General features: G+C 32.1%; 1 protein-coding gene across 4 annotated transcripts in view; it reads left to right on the forward strand.

Annotated features, from left to right (window-relative positions):
* The first annotated feature begins 1,187 nt into the window (after positions 1 to 1,187).
* The window catches only part of LOC123533162 (uncharacterized), a 54,827-nt gene continuing 37,241 nt past the window's right edge, over positions 1,188 to 18,773 (forward strand). The window contains exon 1 of one of the 4 annotated variants that reach the window (XM_053519355.1): positions 1,188 to 1,690. The gene's annotated coding sequence lies outside the window, so the exon portion shown is untranslated. Of the gene's footprint in view, positions 1,691 to 2,584; positions 2,863 to 4,021; positions 4,208 to 18,773 lie in introns of those variants that run through there. The other 3 variants (XM_053519358.1, XM_053519359.1, XM_053519356.1) reach the window with 3 other exon arrangements.

Here is an 18,773-nt window from a genome sequence, read left to right on the forward strand (position 1 = left end):
AAATATCATTGTTGTTACTGTATAAATTTAGCGCATTGCATCAATATTTTTCTACTATCTTTTTATCTTATCTTATTAATTTAGAGACCGTAAGAGGTTAAAAAACCATCAGTTATTTGGAATATTTACAATATTAAGGATTTCTTATATTGTAGTGTTTTTCTTTTAATTCTGATTAATAGGAAAATACCCCCAATTATTAGATTCAACATTTTGACATTTTTTTTTTTGCCCCACAGAATTAGCTATTTTGATTTTATGTAAGTTTTGTGTTTACTATGGCATTATAAAATGTAGAAATTGGTTCACATTTGCTTCTTTCTAGGTCGCAAAAGATTTCTGACCTATTGAATACAGGATACTAAAAGGAATTTATGTGTAATATACTGCGACTGTCGTCTAAACTTACTATAAAATCCAATAGAGCACAAATTAAATCCACTTGTCTCCCTTTGACAATCACGATACTTAGTACATATCTAGCTTGTAATACGTATATAATTGGGTCATTTCTCCAGAATGATGTAATGTCTTTTATTCCACGAGTACTGTACATGGATTCAGTCATTTCTAGGGGGTATGCAAAAAAATAAAAACTCATTTAAATTTTTCATGAAATCGTTATCTGTATCTTCATCTAGAGTCATAGTAATATTTGTCGGCAGAACACTGACGGGACACAGCATTTTCGCAGACTGTAACTTTCTTATTTAATGTGTTATTACATCAAAGAATGTTGTCCTTCAAAAATTAATTTTCTATGAAGAAGTTCATAATCAACAGGAAATGTAGGCGCTTCCTCGCAAGCAAATTATATCATGTTGAATTAAACACGTGTTGAATTTGTTTGGAGTGAAAGGGAGTGTAACTAGTGTTAAATTCTATGTTGAGATACTTTTATTGCTTGTTTACATTTTCTACATAATTTGTTTCTTCTAGCGACTAAGCGAAAGCATTTTCAAAACAAAAATCAATTTTTATGTCAATTAGACCCTCTTGACGCACACATTGTTCAATATTCTGTTTCCACGATAGAGACCCGACTTTTATTTATATTGTCCTAAAGATAGTTCCCTCGGGTGAACAAATGTGCTTAATGTTTAATGAACTAATGTAACAATAATTATATCAATATTTACAACAAATGGTCAATTTGGTTATAAGCAATCATACCGCCTCTTTGTCATTGATCGGCGTTGACTGCTTGTGTTAAGGCGGTAAAGTAACGGATGCTGCCTCAGTATCATATAAGAGTCACAAATAGTTCTTGTAGCTTAGAAAAGTAGAGAACACATTTTATTAGCAAACAAATACTGGTGTTTTTAGATACGGATAGAAAATATTCTTAAACAGCGGAATTTTTATTTGGAGTCTAGCCGTTTACATAATTTTTAAATATATTTCTCTCAGATACTAATACATTGAACAATCATTTTGATTGGACCAATAATATCAGACCGCTCTTTATTATTAGGCGGACTGCTACGGGATAAAACACTTGCTTAAAAGGAAGGATTGTTAACATAAATACTCATAGGATCTTCATAAAGATTTTATTATTTAATGTATATGTGTTTATATATCCATTGAAAGTGACGTTTTCTTACTACGTGCTTGATTCGAGAAATTCCTAATGAAACACTTTCATAACACAAGAAGCAGATAAACTTTGGATACATTACTCTCACAGGTAGGTATTTGTTTAGATTTGTCCTGACTTTTTTGACAGAATATTGCCTTTTTAGTTTAACATTAAAATTCGGGAACTTTTATCCCAATATTTTCAATTTTCAAACGTTTCCTTTTAAAGAATGGTCGCACTTATTGCTAAAACAATTCTTGTTAACTTACTTGTACTGATGTAACTTTTAAATTAAATGGAAGTTTTATAATTCACTGACTACACTTAGACAAATGAAACAGTATTAACCAATCAAATGCTTTATTACTTTAAAATATGTTTAAGAGAGTTTACATTTTTGTTGATTACTTATTAAGAAAGGTCAGAGATACATTAATTATAATCCACTATCTTTTTGTTCTTCAAATCTATTGTCAGTCAGTTATGAATACATTTTAACAGGGTATTTATTTATACAAAGAAGTATGAAATGAACACATTGGTATGAATAAAACAATTAATGGAACAGAACAAAATAAAATAGGGCAAAAAAGGAGAAATTTTCATGCACTAATGTTCGTTAAAAACTTCTGAATGAAACACCAAACCCCCAAAAATGTGTCAATTGTTTTACCCAGGATGACAAATTGATTGAGAGAAAACAGAAGCCTTTAATTTATTGCATTACGTTACCGATCTACGTATTATATCTACACTGTTTACATGGCAGGGGGTTCTTATAAGACGTAAAATTCAATCTTCAAAATTTGCCTTCCAGGAATAAATCAACAGATCTTTCAAAGACATAAAAGCACAGAAGAAATGAACAAATATTGAACACTTTAGCAAAGCAATATTATTAAAATAAAACATGCCTTTGAATAATGTACAATCGGAATATCGCTCAAAACTTTCAATTTCAAAAGGGCACGTGATCTAGAAAAGTGCACTGAGGACAATACTAAGCATATAATGTACAGCATCCGGACTTTGTGAGACTTCAATACCTCTATTAATAACGGATAATTGTCGATATTTGGTATCAAGTGTATGAATATCAAGGCATGCTGTTCACTTTGCTGGCATTTGTAAGAGTTTACGTGTGGCAAACTGCTGAATCTTAAATCGCCATTATTGATAAAATGCACACCGTTTTGTTGCGAATTTTCCGCTTAAGTAGAATTTAATACTGTGGCTGGAATTAATTTGGAATACTTCAAAAGGCTTGCTGTTTCTCAATGGTACGTACTTGTAAATGTTACGTACTTTGTCCTTTTATTAAAATATCAAGCGGTTCAACCATATTTTATAGCGCTTATATTTTGCTTCTGAATAATTGGGATTAAATATTTATTACAAATAATATAAAAGTTTTATCTTCTAAATGTCAGAAACTAATTCGAAAATGGAACTATCTAACTGATGCAACCATTTTGTGAAAAATTCTGCAGGACTTGACGCTAAAATGTAACATATTTGTATGTATAATTTTAATGTTGTTGCGTGTCTTGATAGAACATTATACTGTTCTAAGGAATTTATCAGGTAGTACATATCATGATAAAAAAAAACTGTTCTTATCTGTTCTGATAAGTGTATTTTAGTTCCAACACTTAGTATAAATTCTAAAAATTTGTTTGATAATTGAAGGTTCACTGTCAAATTCATCTGAAATGTTGTAAGTGCCTCTCAGAGTCTTATTTTTGTCTTAAAATGATAATGATGATGATAATAATAATAAAAAAATAATAAAAATAATGATAATAATAATAATAATAATAATAATAAAACATGTCTGCTGTTTAGTACATGTTTAACAGTTCTACACCCAAAACATAAAGTTTGTGTAATTCAGAACAGACCACTGAAGTATTCTTATACATGTTCTTTTTGTTTACATTTTTATCATGTTTCTAAATGTGACAAGAATTTTTATCTTTTCGAATTTAAAACATGCGAATACTATCTATACCTTAGATAAAAGTCAAACGATATAGCAAAATAGAGCGTAAAGACTATATATCTTAATTCTCAAACTGAATCTAACCTTAACGATCTACCCTCGGCGATATATGACCATTTTGTGTCGATTCGCCGTAAAACCCAACTCACTCACTCACTTAACAGTTTACGACCTTTCCTTTCTGTTGCGTTGCATTTTTATTATTTATCTTGTTACTGCGTAAAGTCGTATTTATTTTTAACTGATAATGTACTACTGTTCATCATTTTAAAAGATAACCTTTTTTATTTGTTGTAACTTGAAACAGACAGTATCATGCATCAGAAAAAACAGTTTTCATTCAGATGCATTCTCTTATCTAAATTCGTGCGCATGTTAAAACATTATCTGTGGAAAAAATGGCTTAAAATGCGGGAGCTTGATTAACTGGTAATCATGTTTTCAGTTGTGTTTTTATACAGTTTTTATCCCGTTTTGTGGCAAGTGTATAGGCCGTTAAGGAAATTTTATTCAATTAGAACGAAATAAACATGCTACATTAATGACAAATACTTTGTGAAACACAGTTTTATGGAGTATATTATTGGAATATAGATTACAAGGCAAAGCTTTCTCCTACGTATGTATTAATAATTCTGTACTAGGTGAATTGTTTCTTGTGCTGTCTTGACTAAAATTGTATTTTTATGCAAAGTAGTTGACTGAAAGAAAAGTTAATTTATTCTTGAATTTTGAAATGAAGTGCTTCTGTGAAATCATTACAAGAAACTTGTATTATATCTCTACAACTTCGTTCGAACAAGGTCACTTCAAATTACTTTCCGTTTTCCTCCTCAGTATTTCATAAAGACGTGGGACAAACATCATGTCGCTTGTGTCATAAAGAACATTTATGTCGCTTGTGTCTTTAATAATTCATGTAATTAAGGAGGACATCTGTGCGACACACGGTCTCTGTCACCTTTTTCTGTAAATTATTCATGCTATGTGCGATTGTGTAACACTTATTACATTGCAACAGTAACCCTACATGTCCCTAAGAGAAAATTATCACCGCATTCATCACATTTTTGCCAGAAATTCTATTATAATTAAGACATAAAATAAAATAAGTGTCCATTTTATACATACAGTAACGCAAAGCGTGTTTAAAATAAGGTAAACGCTAAACAATAAAACAAAAACATAAAATTCATGCATTAAAAATTGTTGTATACAATTTCTCTAAGTTGTCTACGTTTGTGCAATTATAAGTATAAAAAATGATTAAGAATGAATCTTAAATTTTAGGGAACGATGCAAATGCTACAGAATATTGAATAAATTCATTTGTTATTTTGTATATATTTACATTTGTGAAAATTATTCGCTCACGTATTTTTTTTTTACTTTATTAAAAAGGCTTATCAAGGATTTCATTATCAAGAAAAAAATATTTGTAACCTTTCGTATTTTTTTTTCGGTTATAGGAGGTTATAGGAAATACTTTTATTTTAATGAATCTTCCAGATGCAGTTTAAGTAATTTATTTCCTATCCAGTTTTGAGTATATGGTATTGAGTATTTTCAGAAGAAATTGCTGGTGTTTAAATATAACCTTTTCATTGTAGGCCAATTTAAGGAAGGAAATTGTTTCCATAATGATCTTCCTATAAATGTAATAAAAACAACCTAAGAAAAATAAAATTGTTAACTTATGGGTTCCACTCAGCCAACAGTAACTAGCTATTCCCTGCGTTTCAGGCACAGGTTTTACCCCAATTTGGACGGGTTATAAGGCATTTAATTATACCATGCGATGAAACATTAATAACTTTTGTTTTTGGCGATTTTTTTAATACTTTAAACATTCAAACAGTCATGAAAACAGAACGTCTGCTTTTATTGTACATTGGTGAAAACAGAGAATATATCATTTTATCTAATAAAAGACAAAATAATTAAAAGACGGTATTTCATTATGTGTCCTTAGCGACATATATAAACATATTCTGGTTTGATAAAGTCTGTCCTATGCAGATTCTCTACACGCAAATGAAAAAGGTTGTCCCATATGAGAACAAGAAAGAGACATTTTGACTATCCTCTGAATGAAGCAATTTTCTCATTTCGAGGGAGAAAAAGCTTGAATTGTGTGGTTGAGTGATGTTCCTGTAAAAACAAATATCCATTTGTATAGTGTTTCACTGATGCATAGACAACACAGGCAATACTACCCTTTAATCATTAATGGATCCTCACATTGTATTCAATTAGGAGACAGTTTACAGAGGTTTCATCGTTTTTTGTATAGGCACGCTTTCCCGAACAATGGGGGTCGATAGTTATGGAGTTCAAAGTATTACACTGTAGCTTACATATTGTAGTATGTGACAGCCATTCATTTCCTTTAATAGACGCCAATTTTCAGATTTAATGGAAGTACTTTTATATGTTCCGTGAAGGAAAAGACTCATGTTCTACCGTGTCATAAAAAAAAAATGCCGACATATTTAGTTTAAACAGGGAATGATGTTATCTGTCAAGTAAAGTTTGACAAGTAATTTTATCCTAATGTGCATGCCACTGTTTTAAAGCCCGTTAGAGAATATTTTACGAACTTGGGATCAAATTTAGGAGGAAAAAGTTATGTTTTTAAGTTTGAGACGGCAGAATTCCCCGAATGCCCCAGATATTCCTACAGAAGATTCATTGTCCCAGTACAAGCCTTGTTAAGTCCCAGACACACATTACAACTAGGAAATTCGTCATTAACAAGTCTTCAATAAAGCACTAGTCTTCAATAAAGCCGAAGACAAAGCATTTTAAATGTAACAGACACGAAATGAATGGTTAGAACACGAGATCCTCTCATTTGTTGATAGAAAAAAGAAACAAATATTATATACCAGACACATAATTATCAGTAGACTAGCTCCTAGACTATGATATATCTTTTTACATTTTTATGATTGAATGTAGTGAACTGAGCCAGTCTATATCCTATGTCCAATATCATAGTCTAGTACAATCCGAAAATTCACAAACCTCTTTTTAGGTTTGTTATCAATCAATGTCAAGAACTGACCACAGCCTAACTGTTTACTGCCACATGTTTATGCAATTTATTGAGACCATCTGGTAGCTTGGATTTACAACTGCGGGGGTCAGCTGAATTGAAATTTTACCAGAAATGAATTTTCATTTCTGTGTATTGGTACTTGCAGTTAGATCGGAAAATCTGAAAGATACACATTCCTATGGCTTGTCATAAAATGGGCATAACTTACAATGAATTAAACTGTAATTGAACAATAAAGAAGTAGAACAGATGTGATTTTTCCTGAACTGGTAGCGGAAAAAGTTAGCTTTGGCGATATTTGTGTTTAACATGTTTAAATCTTGAACATGAATAGACGGAATGCACATATAATATAGTGGTATCACCTCTTTGTGCATGAATGAATATAATCCAGGTTCAGGGGCTGAATAATGCATATTGAAGTTTTGTATTTGAAGGGCAGTGAAACACAAGTACAGGCACATAAATCTGCAATCTTGCTCTGAGAATATTCTGACAGAATACTTTCATTTCTTGTTATCCTGTATTCTGTTAGTTAAAAGGTCTATGATTAGCTTTTCTGAGGAATTTTAGCTTTAAAAATCTATATGTAAATACATGATAACACATTTTTTTACATCAAAATTGGTATTTCTGCAGAAGATAGAATCGTCTTAAAGTAACATATACTAATTCTTTTTTTTTATTTGTGCAAATTACGCATGTTGCATACTTATATAATATTCCTTAGTTAACTCGGATCCAGTTAGTTACTACTATACAAGTCAAGAAAACCCCATACTTTTAATCTTTAGCACAGTCAGATGTTTTGAAATAAAAATTAATTGATTTGTGAAAAATATGAGCCACGCCATGAGAAAACCAACATAGTGGCTTTGTGACCAGCATGGATCCAGACAAGCCTGCGCATCTGCACAGTCTTGCCAGGATTCATGATGTTCGCATTTAAAGTCTATTGCAATTAGTGTAACTGTTAGCTTCATTTTAACGTTAAAAATGTTTAATACTCTAAATACAAGTAAGCATTTGATATTTCGCATATTAAAATATATAGCATTAGGAGTTAACATTATAACTCCGCCCTTTCATTTGAAAAATGCCACATGCCAAATGCAAAATATTTAATGCCAGATGCTAGATCTTAAACATGGAGTCATAATTGTCAAATGCGATGACAAAACAATACTGTGGAAGGTAGGTGCGCCCTGCTAATTGCAAAATGCTAAATGAGATATAATATAATAAAAATGTCATTTAGCATTGAATAATAATTATGTATTTAGCGTAAAGTTATTGGCATTTAGCATTAAAATTGACATTTGGCAATTAGCATGATGAACTGGCCCTCCATACAAAGTTGAATGCTAACATGCATTGTCCGATGCTGGCATGACATGGTAGAAGATGCTTCAAATCAGATTCATAAAACATGATGCAGATCTTTATTTCATAAAATCAAAGGACAATTAGCACTATCTTTCAGCACTATTATAAACATTAGATATTTGAAATTTTTGCATTTATTATGAGTAAGAATATTGTATTAAGCGATTAGCATTAGATATTTGGCAATAAGAATGGTGCATCAGCCTTCCATATATGCATTAACCTTCAATAATTTTGTTTTTTATCAATCTTTGTTAAGAAAATAAAAGGTCTTTTTTGTTTGGTGCTGCAGTGACTGCTTGGTCACTGAATAGAAACTTTATGCTGACACTTGTATTTCTTTTAATTTTAGTACAGCTTTCTCATAATTTTGCCTATATCTACTGGCTTCCCATTGGGACAACACGCCTTGGTTTTATTATTAACACCTTTGGAAAGTTTTATATGATAGCAATCCTAATCTCTTTTTTTTTTGGCACATATTATACAAAGCAGTTTCTTTATCGTTTGAATAAACTTGAACTCGACATATTTTTTAAAATGTGCCTTTGACAAAGACGTGCTGTAATAAACTTTTAAAATCCATTCTTCAGTTTCAGAATTTTAATGATTAGAATAATCCTTTAACCCTTTCGCTGCCAACAGAAAATTCAAAAGATGCCAAAGTTACGTCGATGACGTCGAAAACCGTTAGGGAATCCTGACGTTAGTCATTGCGTTCTGGTTAATTGATCATGCGTTAATAGAGTTTGTTTTGCATGTGGTAGAATAAAGCTTTTTTTATATTTTAAATGAAACTCATAAAACTGATCATAAGCAGATAATTGCATTTGCTTAGCAGTAGATAGATGTAGAAAAAATACATTTCTAGTTTACTGGATTTTCAACGTCAATCTCTCATAAACTTTATCGAAAATAACATATAATTTTCCTCTGTTGTTAAATATTCTAGTTACAAATCAAAATCACGAAAAGTATAATGATGCTATAAAAGAGGAAGAAATGAACTTGTGCGAAAATAAACTATTACATAGAAATGAAAAGCATAATCCGTTGGAAGTCATTGTCTGCTAGACAATATACGATATTAAACTAGAATTATTTCGCTGCCAAATAAGCTATAAAATTTAAAAGGTAACGTTCAAGCTAACAGGGTCAATGCTTAGATCTGTTATGTAAACTTTTAGAAACTGCCATGATTTTACGAATCAAAAGCAAATCAGTTGTGGCTGCGTAATGATTTACAGAGACATATTGCCACCTAAGAATGCACTACTACTTCCCAAAACTTTTATCCAAAATATGTCTGTTTTCAGCAAAATAATTGCCCTTTGAATGTATGTATGTATATATAAGTTTTTCATATTGATTAAGTACCACCTTAAGTATTTATCAAGATTATTTACTAGTGCGTTCTAGATCATTATATCATTTTAGCGGCGCTCATACAAGTAAATTCTACACGCCAATATATGCGTTCGTTTTTCTTTTGCCTTTAAGGCATAAAATATATGTAAAACAATAAATGTGACACTCAACATACAACAACTGCTCATAATATTGCCAACAATCTATTAAAGATGATTTACTTTGCTATATGTATCAACCCGCCAGTACCTGTGTAAAACAGCAAGAAAACATTTTATCTTTAATGGGATTTAACGCTATTTCTCAAGAACATTTAAGTTAAAGTATAATCTCTGATAAAGACACCTCTGAGGAGCAAATACCTCGCTATAAAGACAATATTTTCTTTCTCATTTAATTCATGGTAAATTAACCTAGTTCATACTAATTTATTTTGGATCGGTTGTGAAACAAGTTCTACAACTTATACTAATCACTATCGACAACTCATTCCTGATAGAATCCATCGCCATGAGGGTATGAGAGAAGAGAAGCCATTTTCCCTTTTAATGTTAAGCGTCAAGCAAGGGAGCTACTGGTACCAGTATTCACGTCTTTAGTATGACGCGGCCGTGGATCGAATATCTTCGCGCACTCGAAGCGGACGCTCTACTACTAGGCTCTCGAGGCGGTTAAATTAACTTCTCAAGAGCAACAACCTCTGTACAAAAAATAAATTTCCGTCTCGCTTTAGAAATTGCATTGAGCATACGGTGCAATGAAAAATATTTTTCAACTGCATTTTATATACATACGGTGTATGGTGTTAAGTTAACATTAACAGTGTTGCTTGATTCCTTAGCCGAACCCTAACAGTATTAACATACATGTATAGCAGCTACTGTATATGTAATTCTTATATTCTCTGCAAGTGACTGAAGGAAGTTTCAATCAGAGGTGGACGTCGAGTGAGATTGGACGTGGTACATAAATCACCATGTAGAAAATGATTTTAAGTATTTTGGTTTTTCCTGTTGAGCTAAGTAGATGATAGAGATATTTTGTAATAAGGACACATATTTTCCATTCATCCGATCTTTCTTCACCTCAACCAGTATGTCAACCTGCAACTTCCTGATTTTAAGTATTTTGTTTTTTTTTCCTGCTGAGCTAATAGATTACAAGTAGATGCAAGAGACGAACTGTAACAATGAAACATATCTACTTTTTTCCAGTTCATTTAAAATAGCTATGGCATTCTTTCTATTCATTTTGTTACATGTTCTCTTACATAAGTGTGAAAGAAAAGAAGTAGCTTGTACGCCTTTAAATAAGTAAGACAGGGATTATGTGGCGTTAACACAAAATGCATGGAATTGAAATAATTGAGAGTTGATTAATCTCAATCGTTGAGCAAAGAATGTTTCTTATCACAGTTCCGCATATCTGCAGGAATTAATCCCTCCAAACTGGCAATTTCATATGTAGCATGTATAAGTTATTTTAGAACGAAAAGCTGCTGTGTATACGCCACTTTATTGTCTATTTCTGTAAACCGCAAATGTCTATTTACTCAGTAATCAAGCTCCAGTTGAATACTCGTTTTTTCCTAAAGTCGTTTAGATATAGAAACGAGACACATTTATTTGTGTAAAAAATACCGTTGAACCTCTAACAGATGTTGTTTGAAATACGATAAACATGACTGTAGAAGCTATGTATTTTCTTAAACATGAAGACCTTTTTTAAAATTTGGAATATTAACCCAATTATCTCCAATTTAATATTCACTGAGAAAAAATTATATAAGTAAAATCCAGCAAATCCATCAAATTAACTTAAACACTCAAATAACATATCACAATTTGAGTGTTTTTATAAGGTTTATTATAACGGCTACTTTATCAAAGATGTTGTATTCGACTCTAGTTAATTTTGCCAGGCCCCGATCACACATGTTGTGCAAGCGTCGAGTTTAATCCTGCCTTGTAAAATCCACAAGAGCCGAATACAGCTGTTATTTTTGCTGCTTAATAAAAAACTGATCTGATTATAGAACACAACCGAACAGGTACCAAAAGATGACTGAAACAACACTGAAACAAACAATTATTTATCTATCAGGTGATGATTAATGAAAATACTCCAGGCACATGTATGATACGGATATCCATCCAGCGCATACGGATTTTTATTTTTGTCAATTCGTGTTTTTTTTTTTTGTGAAAAACAAGCCACATTTTAACAAAATATTTCAAGGTATTTATAGTCACATTTGAATGTCTTCAATCAAACAACTGCTTCCTATCCAATACATTTGACCTGTAATTTTCCGTAACGTCATGTTTTAACGAAATTGCTCGAAAACGATTAAAATATTTCTAGCTTTGGAATTAATTAAGACTTTCAATAATTCTTACTGAGTAGTAAATTTGGATTAAGTGAAATGACTACTACACGAAATTATTGTTAAAATGCCTGAAGTAAATATATTAGTTAGGTTTTCCATGACTGCATACACTGGTAACCATAGCAACAAAGTGCGAGTATTATTCAGTTCAAGATCATATTTCTTTTTTACAGTTGTAATATATATACACCAAATTTTATATTAAAACAAACAAACAAACAAACAAGTGCAGATTTCGTGTTTGTATAACTATAACAAATTTGAAAAAGTTTCAAAGGCAGTCTACGACAGTTTAGGACATTCCTTGAATAAGGACGATGAAAACGAAAACATTTCAACAAGATACTAATTTGTCCGTTGTTTATTATTATTATGATTATTATTATTATTATTAGCGAGCTCGAAGAGCAGGCCCGAATGGCCTGCTCGAGAATCGAGCTTTACGGTAACGCAAATATACTTTCACATTTGGTGATGGATTTGAAAAGTTTCGTTTTTTTTTTTTTTTTTTTTTTTTTTTTTTTTTTTTTTTTTTTTTTTTTTTATTTATTTCAGTCTTTTTAGTGGTGTGTGACCTAGGAAGTTTTGAAATGTAAACAAACCTGAACTTTTCATTTTTTCGTCAATTCAGCAACCAGTTACAAGCTTTTAATCATCATACACTGAAAATGGACATTTCAAGGATTTTATTGACGATTTTACCTTTGATTTTACGTTTGTGCACACATTTTAATGTTGATCATCATAAACAGTACATGTATTCGGACAATCAAAAGTTCGGACAAACTTTTCCAGCGGTAAAGATTAACAGTTTCCTGTTTGACTTCATTGTGATTGGAGAACTCTGTTTTTATGAAGATATTGTCACTTCACACTACATTGTCGGCGAGAAGTCCAATAATAATTTTCACTGTTTTGAACATCATAACGTTTCGGACAATCAACATTTCGGACAGATTTTTTCCAACGTTCATATAAACAGTTTCCTGTTTGACAACATTACATTTGGTGAACTTTCTTTTTATGAACATTTTGTAACATCATACAAGTTAGCCGAAAAGAAGTCCAGACGTAATTTACAACATCTTGAACTTGATATTAGTGTCCATAGATCCAAGTGGCTCAGAGTGTGTTTGTTATTATGTGGTGACATTCATCCATGCCCAGGTCCAGTAAATTACAGTAATTTCAAAAAAAGAGGTCTTCATTTCGTCCACCTAAATGTTCGCAGCCTGCTGCCAAAAATTGATGAAGTCCGCATTATTGCACGAAATACCAATGCGACATGTCTGTTGCTAACGGAAACTTGGCTAGATCAATCAGTCTTCGACTCGGAAGTTGCCATTAATGGTTATGTCATCCAACGTAAAGATCGAAATCGACACGGTGGAGGAGTTTGTATTTTTATTCGTAAAGACATTGCTTTCAACAACAGAGACGATTTGAATCATCAGGAGCTTGAAGGAACTTTTATTGATATTTTACTTCCAAAAACGAAACCGATTTTATGTGGTGTTTTATACAGACCTCCGAAGCAGTCTAACTTTTATGAGATTTTAGAATCAGTATTTTTATCCAGTGTATCTCTGATTAAATCAGAAACAGTCATTTTAGGGGATTTTAATACAGACGTGTCAGCTAAAAACAAGTGTCCTCTAGTCAGGAGTTTGAAATCTTTGTGTGATATGTTTAGTCTTAAACAAATAATCAATAATTTTACAAGAATTTCACTTTCATCTTCTACAACTATTGATTTGGTCTTGGTATCAGATCCTAAAAATATTTCACAGAGTGGTGTAATTGACTGTTGTGTTAGTGACCATATGATGACATTTTGTACCAGGAAAGTTTCACGTGAATTTATTGGAAAACATAATACTGCTACTGTTCGTTCTCTAAAGCATTATAATAAAGAAAGTTTTCAACAGTCTCTTTTGGGTTCTGACTGGTCATCAGTTTTATATTGTGATAATGTAAACAGTGCTTGGAATAATTTTAAATCAATTTTTGTCTCTACTTTAGATACCATTGCTCCTCTAAAATCTGTTCGCATAAAACAAAGAACTGAAGAATGGGTTGACTCTGAAGTTCTAGAATGTATTAAGGCTAGGGATAAGGCTTTTTATAATTTCAAAAATGTCAAATCTGAAGAAAACTTTAATCTTTTCAAGTCCTCGAGAAACAAGGCTAATACTGTTATTATGAATGCAAAAAAGAACTTCTTTAAATCTTCTCTTGAAAACAATAAAAATGACTCTAAGTCTTTATGGAAAAGCCTAAAAGATCTAGGTTTACCAAGTAAGAATAATCAGTGCTCAAGTAATATTGGTCTGACCATTGATGGTAACATTTGTTTTGATAAACTTAAGGTGGCAGAAAAATTTAACTCATTTTACACCTCTGTTGCAGATAAACTTGTGAGCAAATTACCAAACTGTGTTAATAATTTTGGTATGAATTTTGTTTTTAATTTTTATTCTTCTAAAGGTGTAAAGCCTGATAGTTTTTCATTTTCAGTTGTTTCTGAAAATAAGGTTTTGAAATACCTAAACAATCTTTGTCCAAATAAGGCGACAGGTTTAGACGGGATTCCCTCACGTTTTGTTAAAGACTCGGCCTCTATTATTGCTGGTCCACTTTCACATGTTATAAACTTGTCAATTATACAAGGTACTGTCCCTGATGAACTTAAGTCTGCTCGTGTAGTGCCTTTGTACAAAAAGAATGATAAGACGGATGTTGGGAATTATCGTCCAGTTTCTATCCTTAGTATTGTATCTAAGATCTTTGAGCGAGTCATTTATGATCAGTTAGAACAGTACCTTGTGCAAAATAGTCTTTTGTATGAATATCAGTCAGGTTTTAGACATGGGTTTTCAACTGATACATGCCTTATTCACCTCACAGATTATATTCGTTTTCAGATGGATAAAGGTCATCTTGTGGGTATGGTTCTTTTAGATCTACAAAAGGCATTTGATACCGTCAACCATTCAATTCTTTTAATGAAACTAAGAGCATTGGGTCTCACAGAGTCCTCTATCAGATGGTTTTCTTCGTATTTGTCTGATAGACGCCAATTGGTTGAAATATCATGTACTTTGTCTTCTTCTGCCAATATAACATGTGGTGTGCCCCAGGGATCTATATTAGGGCCTCTGCTTTTTCTTATTTATGTGAATGACATGTCAGCTGTTGTAAAAAACAAGCTGCTTCTCTATGCTGATGACTCAGCAATTCTTGTGTCTGCCAAAAACAAGTGTGATATTGAAAATCTCTTAAGTCAGGATCTGAATATTGTCAGTCAATGGCTTGTATGTAATAAACTATCTCTTCACCTTGGTAAGACAGAATCTATTTTATTTGGGTCAGTACAAAGGTTAAAAAAACATGGTAATCTTGATATAAATTGCAATGGTCAAACTATTGAATCCAAATCTTCAGTTAAATATCTTGGTGCAACCATTGATCAAAGTTTGTCATTTGAGTCAGTGGCTAGGTCTGTTATTAAGAAATCCAATGCTCGGTTAAAATTCCTCTACCGTAAAAGTGAATTCCTCACTTTGCACACAAAAAAGCTCTTAGTTACATCACTTGTACAATGTCATTTCGACTATGCCTCTTCTACTTGGTTTAATAGTTTAACACAGGAATTAAAACACAAGTTACAGGTCACACAAAATAAACTTATACGTTTTGTGTTGAATTTAAATCCCATGTCACACATTGGAATTGAGCATTTTTCACGTCTTAACTGGTTACCAGTTTCAAGTAGAGTTAATCAAATAACTCTCTGTCATGTTTATAAAATAAATTCTAATATTGCTCCTTCATATTTAAGTGAACACTTTACCCCTATCAATACTGTTCATGATTATCCCACAAGGTTCAGAGCAAAGGCAAATGCCTCCCTTGATGGTACAGGTTTTTCAATGTCAGATAGTAAGAGATATGCTCTCCCAGTGGTCAAAGGTTTTGGGAAAAAAACATTTGCTTATAATGGTTGTTGTTTATGGAACAGTCTGCCACAAAATGTTAGGGATGCCACAACCATGTATTCATTTAAACGTAAGGTTAAGGAACATTTTTTAAGCTTAATATGACTTTTAGTTAGATTGCATTATAGATAGATTTTTGCATTGTGTTTTTTTACTAGTCAATCATTTTTTATACTAGTCAATCATTTTTAAGCATAGGATTTTTATACAAACTTATCTTCGGGTATTTTTCTGTGATTATTTTTTTACTGTGATAAATTATTCTTCCTATGTCATACAATACTATATCTTAAGGACCACAATGGAAATAAGAGTTTATTTTAACTCTTTTTTGTGTAATCCTTAACATATAATGTTGATTGACATGGCTATATTAATTCATACATGTTTGTTTATTGTTTGATTGTATGTTTTAATTATAAGTCGCCATGTAAATTGTACATTTTATGTTGAAATAAATCTATCTATCTATCTGTCGGAAGTTCTTAAAAAGCGCACCCTAGCGGACAGGTGCTCACAGGAAATACTTCTTTCCGGAGTGAATACAGAACTTCATTCAATTACTAAAAAATATTCATCACTCAACAATAATGAAAGAATGATTTCCAGTTGTTTGAAAAAAAATATTTTCATTTAAAACATCAAGCATCGGCCAGAAAATGGAAATAATGGCATTAATAAACGGAAAGAAACGGGAACGCGGTAATGACGTCACCGTGACACCGGCTTCCCATAAATTTTGCAACGTATGGTATTCACTGTTATAGGCATGGTGACACTAAATGTAGACTTTTCTGCACTTGTTTGTTGGTTTGTTTGTTTTAATATAAAATTTGGTTCTCCTGAATTCTTGTTTGTTTGTTTGTTTTAATATAAAATTTGGTTCTCCTGAATTCTTGTGACTAGTGAATAGTTTCTTTGTGACAAATAAATGATACTATTTTTAGCTAAATCCAATTTCTTTGAGCTCGCTTTGAGGCTTTGCCTTAGTTCATATTAGCGAGCTCGAAGAGCAGGCCCAAAGGGCCTGCTCGAGAATCGAGCTTTACGGTAACGCAAGTATACTTCCACACTTGGTGATGGATTTGAAAAGTTTCGTCGGAAGTTCTTAAAAAGCGCACCCTAACGGATAGGTGCTCACAGGAAGTACTTCTTTTCGGAGTGAATACAGAACTTCATTCAATTGCTAAAAACTACTCATCACTCAACAATAATGAAAGAATGCTAATAATTTCAACATCAGTCCTGTGTGAAAATCTCTAAAATAGACTGGCTTTTGTCTCTATGAAATTTAATTTGTAAAAAAACGGAAAAATATAGAAATATAGTTATTATCAGTCTAGTGGCTACTCTAAATTATCAGATATAGTTTTAAGAAATTGAAAGGTTGGATGTAAAAAAGTAAAATAACTGAGATGGAACTGTTGAGGTATTAGACATGCGGGACGTGAGAACAATAGCGTAAAAAGCAAATCCCAAGAAAATATCATGAAATACATTTATAAAGAGGATATCTGATTGTTTTAGTGAAAGATCGAAATATCTATTACGTAGTGAACTCCATATACAATTTTTTTCAAGAGTGGGTGATTGATGAGGAAAGATATTAAAGCTGGTGTTCACTAGAGAAAAGTATTTTCATGTCTTATCAATGGATTTGACTAAATTCTAGATAAAACAAAAGTTATACGTACCCATTTTGCAGTTCTTTACCAGTGCAAATAAATTTGATATTTTTTTCAGTGTGACATTACAAGGTATATTTTATCCTTATCATGCTGGACGCGATTGATTCTGCCTTTGCGACCAGTGCAGATCATGATCAGCCTGCCTGCATTGTCCGCCATTCAGTCAGTATCTTTTTGGTATGAATACCTTTTAACAGTTGATGGTACTTTACAAAGGTGGACAAGTTCATTTAGAAATTATAAGGTATATTTAACGCGGACAATTTTGATAGTTACCTAAAACAATGTTATAAAGAAACACATTTTGACAGTTATTTAAACTGTAGACGCGAAATGCTTTATTCATACCTTCTATTATTTTTAAGGATGTATTTATTCCTGCCTTATTTCAGTATGCCTGACCGTACTCCATTGCCTTAGTGTATTTTATACATCAGTGTAAGAAAACCCTTTCTTGCATGTCAGACAGGTTTCCCGTGTTTTTGTCGGTGCTGGAAAATCTCATCTGACACCCTGGGGTGTAAGATGACTCAGGTGCTTAAAATTATGAATGAATGCGTGAATTCATACGCTACTATAATAAAATAGTGCTTAAAAGAAGGGCGCTTGTTTTTATTTAATTTCTTCTATTTATTGAAGAAGACGTCATGCAAGAAAAAGAATCTATCACTAGTTGAAGGTGCGGATGGAAATATCTGGCCCACGGGTAACTGTTTCGCGGTAATTCGACGCCTAAACAGTTACCCTCGAGCCAGATATTTCTATCCACAACTTCAGCAAGTGAAAGATTCGTATATTATATTATTACTAGTACATGAGGAAGTGTACACTGTAGTTCTAACCCAAAATAATTGAACTGTTTCATGTCTTATGCGTACCAAGTTGCAAACTGGCTATATTTATTTTATTTTTTATACCAAAGTTACCCAAGAGTCGAAATAAAAAAGTTGCAAATCAATGAGAAATTGATTGAACTGTTACTCAATAGTAACTAAGTTCAATGAGTCGACTTGTCACCGTTTGTATCAATACAATAGGAAACCACACATATTTTTGATGAAAAAAAGCCCAAAACATTCCTTTAGAAATTCCAAAAGAAAACAATATTACCGAATGAAACGCAACCATATATTTGCAACATTGAATTTCGACCCCCTGTGTATTTGGTGACAATGAAATCGTTAAATAAAAAAGAAAATAAATGTTACATAAAAATTTGTTTACACCGCCGACTTGAGACACAAGAAAAGTCCCATAATAATTCAAAAACTGCTTCTGTATTGTGTACCAAACATAAAA

The sequence above is a fragment of the Mercenaria mercenaria genome, chromosome 12 (genome assembly GCF_021730395.1).
Source record: "Mercenaria mercenaria strain notata chromosome 12, MADL_Memer_1, whole genome shotgun sequence".
Classification (NCBI taxonomy): Eukaryota; Metazoa; Mollusca; class Bivalvia; order Venerida; family Veneridae; genus Mercenaria; species Mercenaria mercenaria.